General features: G+C 41.7%; 1 non-coding gene across 1 annotated transcript in view; it reads right to left on the reverse strand.

The window, feature by feature from the left end:
• The window catches only part of LOC102752683, a 23402-nt gene that overhangs the window by 2332 nt on the left and 10476 nt on the right, over positions 1-10594 (reverse strand). The gene's annotated exons all lie outside the window — the stretch shown is intronic.

The raw sequence follows: 10594 nt of genomic DNA on the forward strand, positions 1-10594 counted from the left end.
TGCTGATCTCAATTTGTTCTCAAGTGCAATAAATAGCATAGCATCAAATAATACCAGAATACTCAGATTTTTTTTTCATTTTTCACCCTTCTGATGACAACTGTTTCCTTTATCAATATGAAAGGACTACAGAACAGTGAGAGCAGCTGTACATCCCTTGATTACATTAGCCAAACACTCTCCTTTTTACTCAGTGGCAGACTGGGTTTTGTCTCTGAGTTTGAGGACCACAACAGCTCCCTAGATAGCTTCAATGTGGAGGAGCTGGTCAACCACAATCAGCAAGTTGGTGGTCAATAGAATTAAGACATGCATGTTAGCTCAAGACCCACGTCCAGCCAGCATGGCTTAGTGGTTGAGCATCGACCTATAAACCAGGAGGTCAGGGTTCGATTCCCAGTCAGGGCACAAGCCCGGGTTGTGGGCTCAATCCCCACAGTGGGGCGTGCAGAAGGCAGCTGATCGATGATTTGCTCTCATTATTGATGTTCCTATCTCTCTCTCTCTCCCTTTCTCTTTGAAATCAAAAAATATATATATATTTTTTAAATACCCAGGAAAAAAACAGTGGTACACATAAAAAACATTCATGTACTTGGTAAACTCACCTTGAAATCCTATCTGCTTCAGATCCTATTTTCACTATGATTTATGGGTCTGCAGCATGAAAGTTTCCCAACCCAACAAACATTCTCATAGGTCCAAGGATTTGAGAAATAATTTTCACAAATATGCTATTTTCAAAATAGAAACTTCATGGATGCTCCAACTACCTTGAGTCACATGAATATTGAAAACAGGAACAATTATTGACATAGATGTTGCCATGTTGGGGTTCCTGAGAAATACACCTTCTTCATGAGATAGCCCTGCAATTGTACTTTTGCTCTGAGCTGTGCTCAATTTAGGGTTCCTCTTGCTCGATTCCAAATAAGTCAGTAGGTTGATCAACTCCACAAGAGTTCTACTGATCTATGGAGATGGCATTGCCAGGAATTAAGTGTTTCATGAATTCCATAATAGGTGAAAATCTACTCCTTTTTCTTTTTGTTAAGGGAAGAGAAGGAACAATTAGAGAAACCCTATGTTTATAGGTTAGGAAACAAAGATTTCCTCTAAATATATTGAGCACATATCAATAAATACATAAACAACATCATAAAAGCCAACCTCCCTCTCCTTCCTGACTTTTGGACAAAATCAGAAAAGGCAGGCATAGGGGGTGGTCTAGAGAGGAAGACAAGTATCACATGATCTCACTCATATGTGGAATCTAATTAACAAAATAAACTGATGAATAGAGTGGATCCAGAGACATGGAAGCATGGAACAGAATGCAGAATCTCTGAGGGAGGTGTGTGTGTGTGTGTGTGGGGGGGGTAATCAACCAAAGACCTTGTATGCATATATGCATAACCCATGGACATAGACAATAGGTGGTGGTAAAGGCCTGGGGCAGGGAGGTCACTGGCTGGAGTGGGTCAGTGGGGGGGGTGGTCATATGTAATACTTTCAACAATAAAGATTTATAAGAAAGAAAAAAAGTAAGAGAGAGAGAGAGAGGCACATCCCTGTAGTGGGTGTGCAGGAGGCAGCTGATCGATGTTTCTAACTCTCTATCCCTCTCCCTTCCTCTCTGTAAAAAAAAAAATCAATAAAAAAAATATATTTTAAAAAGAATTGGCAGAAAAGACAAGGTATGTTAGATAAACATATAAATCAACATATGCTTAAAAACATTCAAGTAGCAGATACCTCTTATTAGATTTTAGTTCAGAAAAATCAATTCGCTATTGCAAAAGGGTTTTCAATAAAGAAAACACAGGAATAACTGAAGAATGTTTTTTTAAAAAACTGGCCTCAAAAGTTTTTAAAAAGAATTGGCAGAAAAGACAAGGTATGTTAGATAAACATATAAATCAACATATGCTTAAAAACATTCAAGTAGCAGATACCTCTTATTAGATTTTAGTTCAGAAAAATCAATTCGCTATTGCAAAAGGGTTTTCAATAAAGAAAACACAGGAATAACTGAAGAATGTTTTTTTAAAAAACTGGCCTCAAAAGTTGACATGTCCTTTCCCATCTACTCTCACTACTACACAAATGCCGAATCTTTCCTGGTTCTATGCAACATTACCTGTCATAGAATTAGCAAAGAAAGGGGATTTGGAAGTTGTACTCAATTCCCTATCTGAGAAGAAATGAAGGTCAAGGGTGTTCAAGTGATTCACTGAGCACAGAGCTCATTTGAGGTGGGGCCAGAATCCCCATCATGCTAACCCAGCCCACAAACTCAAGTTTAAGCTGTGCTGCAGTGGGCCAGCATGGCCTCTCAGGTTATGTCGCCTAATACCACAAGTGAGAAGTTCCCAAATCAGTTTCCTCAGTTACCAGATTTTATACCTGCTTCCTTCTCTAATCTCAGGCTGGGGAAGAGTAGGATGGGCCCACAGCTTCCCTGTCACTCCTGGTTGTACCATTTATTGGCCATGCATGTATGCACTGGTCACCTAACTCCTGAGAGTCTAGAAATACTTGAATTAATACCTAAAACCTCATCAAAATGTTATGAGGGCCAAAAGGGAATGTATAAATATGCTCTTGAAAACTATACAAAAATATAAGCTGTCACTATTCATGGAGGCTACATATTTGTAATATGGTATCTCTCAAAAAGTCATGGAAATATAAAGATGTCATGAAAACTGCCAAGTGCATGATTTTCAGCATTGTTTCCTGGACCAACAGTAATTCCCTACCCACATTAGCAAGTGAACTTGGGTGGGTGTGTTTCTAACTTAATGGCTCTTATTTCGTGTCTAATGGCTGTCTGCCCCACACTGCCCACACACCAAAATAGCACAGGCTGAGTCTAGCAAAGTGTGGCTCGGTTTGGGTTTACTCATCTCCAAGGTAAATGACAGGGTTCACTAACTTTCTTTCATATGTGTCAGGGGCCAAGGGTAAAACAATCAAATAAACCACTCCACTCAAGAACAGAATTATCGAAAGAGGCATGCTGATAAACTTGCTGGTTTTATGGCATTCACATGTCAGCCAAAAAACAACTGCTAGAAGTCAAATGTGGATCATCATCCACAAGCAGAACAGCAGGGGCTCCTGCACATTCAATCAAATGTGGGTGCTACTCTGAGACACGTGTGACTTAAGGGTTCATTTCTGTTTCACAAAGAACAGAATTAAAGAAGTCCTAAGATATACTTATCTGGGTATATTTTCACTTAATTCAACACATCTCAGCTCTTTCTTAAGTCTAACCTGTCTTTTAAAATAATCTCTGCACGCACACACACACACCTCAGTGGGAGTGGGGAGAATTATTAGATATTTGGGTCTTGCATGTTAAATTTTATGAAATGCCACAGAATACAGACCCATTCATGTGTGTGTTATGACATTAGAGGAGGGGAAAGTTTTAAGCCTACAATGTCCAGTGTGGTAGCCACAAGCCACAGTAGCTATCTAAATTTAAATCAAATAAAATTTAAAGTTCCCCTTCTCACTCGAACACATTGAGCCATATTCAAGTGCTCAGTAGCCACGTGTGCCTGGTGACTATCATATTGGATGGTGCAGATTCTTGAACACTTCTATCATAGCAGATAGTTCTATTGGATAATGCTGATTTAAAAACAAATGAATAATGACTTTAAAAAAACAAACCATAATCACCATGCAATGGTCCTCCTCTCATTCCCTAAAAAGGTTTTGGTAAAGGTCAGGCTATCCACAGTTAAGTAAGATCACAGCAAATCTCTCTGATGCATGCATGTGCCTCCCAAATAATGAAAGCATTCTTTTAAAAAACTATTTCACTGTACTATTTCTTACAAGACAAAATCACCAGCTGCAAGGCATGGGAACTGCTATCCTTACAACCCTGGTTTGATTTACAAGATTTGACATCATCGGTCTACATGTGGTTATTTGACAAACAAAAGGCTTGTTACAGTCAAGTTTGTTTATGAAAGATTCCTGGTGCCTAATAAATTCCCAATATAAAAATACATGTATCCCAAGGTGCTAGGGCAAGGATACAGTAATGCCTCAGATAGTCCACTTTTTATGCTATCCTGGGGGCAGCCATTAGACCATTTCTTCATCGACAGGAAGAGGTGATTGGAATTAAAACATTTTAATGGCATACTTAAGATTCCCAGCATGCATAAGTCCCTACAATACTTCATATCAAAATCCATTTCATGTGGAAAAAGCATATTTTAAAACAGGTTCCCATGCACACAGATTTCCCCAAAGCAGTTACCACTATACTTACTTCCTTCTCAAAGAGCCCCTGGAAGCCATAAAATATAAGAGTAACGAAATAAAAACTTAGTGTGCTTTGAATGAGTTTTACATTGGATAATAAATGCAGAATGCAAGCCCTGCAGGGCACAAAGAACGTAGTAGTGTTTATCACCATTAACTCCCCTCCTGGCTGCCCCCACATCATCAGCCTGCAGTGACCCATGATCAGTAAAGAGCACCTTTTAACCAACACTTAATTCCCGAGGGAAGGTATGCTCAAATGTGGTTGATTAGCAGTACTTCGACCAGAAAAAGTCTCAAGGTATGGAGTTGGAGTCAAACAATCACAGAGGGGGAGCTATTTTAAAAGATGTTTAAAAGGACTGTTAAAAAAGAAAGCAAGAAAGAAACATTCCCCAGTTCACTTTTGCTTGAAATGTAACAAAGGGGGGAAAGTAGTATTTTCATATCCATTTAAAGTTTACAAAGCACCATCTCAACTGTTCCTCACCGCAACCCTAAAGGATGAAGATCCTGAGGGGAGATCAGGGGACTGCGGACTGTTCTATATGGATTTGTGAGCATTTTATCCCGTAGTCCAGGGAAGACCCTGAGAGGTCTAAGTTCCAAGATAACGTAGAAAGACCATTCTGCTGGCAGAAGATGGATTGAGAGGAGGAAAACTGGAGGCATAGACACCAGGTAGGCTTTGCAGTAGGCAAGAGATGACGGAGACCAGAACTGAGGTCATGTTAATAATAAGAGCATCATCATCATCATACTTCCCATTTAATTTCCCACCATAGACCAGGCACTGTGCTGAGTGCTTTACATTTAGTACAAAACAATCTTCATTAGTCCCATAAGAACTGGGTACTATTACCATCCTTTTTATTTATTTATTTTTATTTTTAAACTAGAGGCCTGGTGCATGGGTTCGTGCACCAGTGGGGTCCCTCGGCCTGGCCTGCACCCTCTCGCAATCCAGTTACTTAAAATGGAATTCTGTACAGAGATAAAGTTCTTATTTCTAGATACTAAAAAACTCACAATTATAAGCATCTTTGTATACTACATGGTGGGCAAAAGTAAGTTTACGATTGTTCATATGGAAAATAATACAATCTGGGTAGAACCTAAGGTGGGGGCTGAGGATGGGTTTTAAGGGCAACAGCTGTTTGGTGTAAGGTGTAAGAAAGCGGTTCAAGTTTTTAATGACCGGTTTGGCAGCAAAGTGCATACAGCTGGCTAGCAGTCCAGATATAGGGATTATGTATTTTTGTCTGCCAAGTGCATCTCCTCCTACTGAAAAAGGCTCCCTCACCATTTAAGCAATCCTATCCTATATAATCTATCTATACTAATAAAGGGGCAATATGCTAATTAGACTGGGTCAACCAGCCATCTTCCAGATGTCTGACTTCCTTCCGGACAAAGCCATGGTGGTGGGGACCAAGGCAGACGCAGTTAGGGGTGATCAGGCCTGCAGGGGAGGGCACTTAGGAGCGATCAGGCAGGTAGGCAGGTGAGCGGTTAGGAGTCAGCAGTCCCAGATTGTGAGAGTGATGTCCAACTGCCGGTTTAGGCCCGATCTCTGTGGAATCGGGGTCCCAAGGGGTCCCCAATTGGTGAAGGTGCAGGCTGAGCTGAGAGAACCTCCTCCCGCCCCCTGTGCACGAATTTCATGCACTGGGCCACTAGTTAATAAATAATAATACAAGCATAAACTCTATTTCACGTACTCACAACTGTAAACCTACTTTTGCCGCAACCTGTACATTTAATATGTCTCCTAAAAAATTTTTTTCTTACAATTACATGAAATAGCCCAACTGGTGTGGCTCAGTGGTTGTGTGTTGACCTATGAACCAGGAGGTCATAGTTGGATTCCTGGTCGGGGCACATGGGTTGTGAGCTCAATCCCCGTGTGGGGCGTGCAGGATGCAGCCGATCCATGATTCTCTCTTATCATTAATGTTTCTATATCTCTCTCCCTCTCCCTACCTCTCTAAAATCAATAAAGATATATTTTTTAAAAAAAACAATTACATGAAATAGTCTCATTCCAGTACATTACACACCAGCAAAACCATGAAAATTTGTGGTTACATTTTATACATGGGACAAATTATGTTTCAACACCAGGGGAGAGATATCACTAAAGAATTATAAAGATTTCTTTAATGGACCATAATTTCCCATTGGATTTATTTATTCTAAAAATGGTTTATTAGATTTGTGCAAAAGAGTTAACACAGCAGGCCCGAGGCTGCTATCTCTAGAAGGGTCTGCTTGCAGGGGAACTTGGGAAATTGTTTTCTCCATTACAAATTAATAAGGTCATTTTACTGGGCCTATGCTGCTATATAAACAATGTGATTTATGGTAAATATTTGCTTTCCTTTTCAGAGTCTGGAATTTGAGTGGTTGCTAGAAAGAGAAAGCCTATGTAACCAGCCCCCAATAAAAACCCTAAACTCTGAGTCTCAAATGGGCTTCTCTGGGCATACACATCACACATGTTGCTGCCTTTTTATTGACAAAGGAAGAGTGAGTTCTGTGTGACTCCTTACAGAAGAGAGAGAGCACAGAAAACCTGCAAACAGCCTTAGCTGGTTAAGCTCAGTGGATAGAGCATCGACCTGCAGACTGAAGGGTCCCAGGTTCAATTCTGGTCCAGGGCACATAGCTCGGTTTCAGGCTCCCAGCCCTGATTGGGGGCATGCGGAAGGCAACCAATCGATGTGTCTCTCTCACATTGGTGTCTCTCCCTCTCCTTTCACTCTCTCTAAAAGTCAATGGAAAAAATATCCTCGGGTGAGGATTAAAAAAACAAGAAAAGAAAACCTACAAACAGATTTCTCCAGACTCCACTTATAACTTTTTCTTTTACTGATCCAGCTGTGTATGCTTATTCTATCACTATAGTAAATTTCAGCCGTGAGTGCAACTATATTCTGATTCCTTTTAGTGAAACATCGAATGTATGGGTGGTCTTGGGGGACCCCCAAAAAATAAGACCCTTAGTTTGATTTTGTTTAGCTTAAAAAAGCCTAAAAAATACTCTCCTAAAACTGTTACACATCTTGAACCTTCCACTAAAGTCTAAAACAAGGTGGAATAGTTTTCATAATTGCTATCATTCTACACATAGTGGAACAGCTGAGAATTTAGCTCACCAGATCTAGGTCCCAAAATGATATTCTTTTTTTAAAATATTTTTTATTGATTTCAGAGAGGAAGAGAAGGATAGAAACATCAATGATGAGAATCGTTTATCGGCTGCCTCTTGCACACCCTCCACTGGGAATCAAGCCTGCATGTGCCCATGACCAGAATCAAACCCAGGACCCTTCAGTCTGCAGGCCACCACTCTATCCATGAGCCAAATCGGCTAGGGCTCAAAATGATATTCTTACTGCAACTTACCAGGCACTAAAAGATAAATGTTCCCCACATGGCAGAATGCTGGGGTTACAGCTCAGGTGGACTTGCTCAAAACCAAGGATTTTCACATTCTGTGTTTTAAAGATGTTGGCTATGCAGGTGTCATACAGTTAAATATCATGAGCCAATTTCTGGGAAAGGAAGTCATTATTCTAGAGTTCATATTCCTTGTCACATTTGTTTAGGATTGATAACTGACAGTAATCTTGTTTGACAGAAATATAGTCCCAATTCAGCTCACATTAGAGCCTGGCCATCAAAGCTGTCATTTGTTTTTCAATGCTCACTAATGCCATGGAGGTGGTCAGAGAGGAGTTGAAATGCAAGGTTCCTCTGGAATCCTGGTGTCTGTCACTGGATTAATTCATGGTCACCATTCTTAGTTGGAAACCCCCCTGCAAGGTGTCAAGATTAGACTAGATTATATCCATCCTCCCTACTATCTACATTTATTACTTTAATGGGTAATAAAAAAAACAAACCTGTGTGCCAGGGAGCCAGGGAGACAGAGATAAATAAGATGCTGGCTGCTCTTAAGGAAGCACCAGTGTGTGGCTAATACACAGGAATTCTCTGCCAACCATGGAAGTCTGTTAGTCTGTTGTAATACCAATATCAGCATCAGAGTTTTGTTAGGGGGATTTTCCTTCTCTCTGAAACATACTGTGTCTTGCTCAGGAGTCACTAGCAAGCAGTCACTTTTTTCAGAAAGCTACCATAAGCTTACCCAGAAACCACCAGCCCCATGTGAGAATCAGCAGGCCATACAGCACACATGTGAGTAGGCCACACACCCAGATACCATTTGTATATTAGTTGATGTTTGCAAACAACCAGATAGTTAAGTTGAATTATTGGGTGAGTTATTTCTCGCAGCCATCTAATTTGCTCCACTATCACCCTCCTTTCACATATGACCACTGAAATAATCTATATTTATAAAAGCCTAATATGCAAGTTGTCCTTTCAGTAGTTTGACCAGGAGAACAGGAGTTTGATCGCTCACTATAAAGTGCACTGACCACCAGAGGGTGGCACAGAATGAAGGAAGGCCCTGGCTGGCAGCCAGGGAAGGGAGGCCCCGGCCAGCAGCCAGAAGGCTCCAATCGGCTCTGATTGCTGGCCAGGCCTAGGGACCCTACCCATGCACAAATTTCGTGCACCAGTCCTCTAGTGGAGACAATAAAGTAGCTGAGAAGGGTCACAACACACATCCAACATGGGAACACACTGGAATCGCCAATCTGCTGTATAAGCCATGCAGCCTCAGAACCCTTCATCTTTGCATGAAATCTCATGCTGAACCATGCCACATGAGCCAGATAAAGTGGAGCTGCTTGGCTGGAGCAGGAAAGAGCCTGGAGCCCTCAGCCTGCTCTTCACAGCTGGCCAGCCTCCAGCTCCATAAGGCACAGCATGAAAATGAGTGCACTGGTTCAAGAATGCAAGGAGTGATCATTAATTCGGTAAGACGTCTGACATGCAAAATATATAAAGCCTGCTCCCATATGAACTCACAGTTAAAGGAAATGCTAAGGAACTGTGAGCATCCCCTAGCAAGTAATGTGGCAAATAAACAGGCTTGTGTAACACAAGCACAGGCTTACACACTGGGCACCAATCCCAACAGTCCTCAATTGCAATATCACAAGGGTTGTTTGCTAGAATGAGGGTCGGCACTGGTGATCTTCTAAATAATACATATCCAATTATTATGGTACTAACCCTAGGTATGGTGCTTAGTTATAGTCTATAATTCTGGCTAGTTCTTTCCACTTTTAAAGTTATTATATATAATATTCTTGGATGAGAAAATATAAAATATAAATTCTCACCAAACTAATATTTAAATGTAAAGAAATTTTAATGAAAATCCACAATGGATTATTTTACTCAAACCTGATTTCAAAAATCATTCTATAGGGGGCAACCAAGATGGCAGTGTAAGGTATAAACCTGTGCGTGCTACCTCCCACAACAACACTGAAATTACAACTATAAGACAAAACAGCTATCATCCAGAACCACGGGAAAGCTGGCCCAGTGGAAGTTCTACAACTAGAAGGAAAGAAAGAAGCTCATTGAGACTGAGTAGAAGGTGCAGAGGCGCCAAGAACAGAGGTATGAAGGCACGCGCAAGGCGGGCTGCACCTGGATGGGCGGTTTATTTCAATCGGAAGGGGATACAAGCTCTCGAACGCACTGAGCTCGTTTAAGGTGAGATTCTGAGGTCCCAGACTCTTACGGGGAGAAACTGGACTATCATGCAGCAGGTCGGAAAGCAAGGGTGGCTTTCTCGCAGAGCTGCTCGCGGGGCGCATTGTTGCTGTGGGGGCGCGGGACTCAGGGACGCAGAGACGCGGAGTTGGAGTCCCAGAGACTGTTTGCTCTGCCCTGGTGATTCTCTGAGACCCCGCCCCACTCAATTTACATCCCTGCCCAAGCTGTGCCAGTGGTCAAGGAACCACCTGCGTTTTTGCAGCCTATCCCAACAAACTGCAGCTGTGTCAGAGAGCTCCAAAACTTCCAAATTCCAAACAAAGAGGAGAAATCTGCTGATATCGCTGTAGCTCCTGCTGGGTGGACTCATACAGTGGTTGACTTGGAGACCCAGGAGCCAGGGTACCCCTAGTCAGATACCAGATTTCAACTCCTCACATCTATAAGGGACACACTCAAGAGGCAGACTCAGTGAGCACCAAAGCCCCACTGAAGCAAGTCCTACCCCATAAGGGTGTCTCCAGCACAGCAGTTCTCCCACCATAGACACAGAGGGTCCTCACAGTCAGCCAAAAATGCGGAGACAAAGAAACATGTCACAAATGAAAGAAATGGAGGAAAGCAAACTAATGGAGGACATAGAGTTCAAAACCAT

The sequence above is a fragment of the Myotis davidii genome, unplaced genomic scaffold (genome assembly GCF_000327345.1).
Source record: "Myotis davidii unplaced genomic scaffold, ASM32734v1 scaffold1282, whole genome shotgun sequence".
NCBI lineage: Eukaryota > Metazoa > Chordata > Mammalia > Chiroptera > Vespertilionidae > Myotis > Myotis davidii.